The sequence below is a fragment of the Petaurus breviceps genome, unplaced genomic scaffold (genome assembly GCF_028583685.1).
Source record: "Petaurus breviceps papuanus isolate PSGF00001 unplaced genomic scaffold, PetGlider_PUasm1.0 76, whole genome shotgun sequence".
Taxonomy (NCBI): Eukaryota; Metazoa; Chordata; class Mammalia; order Diprotodontia; family Petauridae; genus Petaurus; species Petaurus breviceps.
The window spans coordinates 123,352-124,199 of record NW_027186473.1 but is presented as its reverse complement, the minus strand read 5'-3'; positions in this window follow the sequence as shown (position 1 = coordinate 124,199).

The following is an 848-nucleotide window of genomic DNA, read 5'->3' as shown; positions in this document are numbered from 1 at the left end:
ATTCTCTGGGATGGCTAGTTCTAAATCAGTAACAACACCATCATAGTTATTGGTGATGTTAAGATTTTTCTTATATCATTCTCCTGTGTATTCTTGCCAGCTCTCATTAATCTCTTCTGTTTCTAAGTCCCTAGCATCCTTGTCTTTTATCATGCCTATTTTTGCATAAATCTTCTCTTGATATCTTTGTTTCTTGAATAGATCTCTTGTCTTTTCCACGTACAGGCTAAATTTACTTTTTCACTAGATTTGACTTATTGATTCATAATTATCCTAAAAAAGACCTAGAAAGATCCCTTTGTCTATTAGGGTTGAGCTCAGAGAATATCTCGAGACTTACTGGTGTCACAGAGTCTAATAGTCCCTCTTTCTCACACATGGTGGTGATACCAAAGAAAATGGGAAGACACACGTGTGTATAGTATATGTGTACATCTGGTAGCTACCAGATATTGGATAAGAGGACCAAAGTGAACCAATACTCAATGCCAAGAGTTCAAGATGCCCTAAATCATCTGTTAAGCAGTATTTATTTTTTGTGTTGTATCTGTACAGTGGCTGTTACCAAATTCCTATGGCAGAGGATGTTCAAAGATTCCTCGCATATGTCTATCTGGGTTTTTACAAGCTCTAACGTATGCCCCAAGGCATCTTAAGGGCATGTGCTGCCTTCCAGAGACATTAATGATCCATAAGTTATAGTGTACCTTTATGACATCATTTGTTCTTATCCATAGGATTCTCTAGAGGAACATGAGGAGAGAAAGAAAGATAGATAGATAAATAGATAGATAGATAGATAGATAGATAGATAGATAGATAGATAGATAGATAGATAGATAGATAGA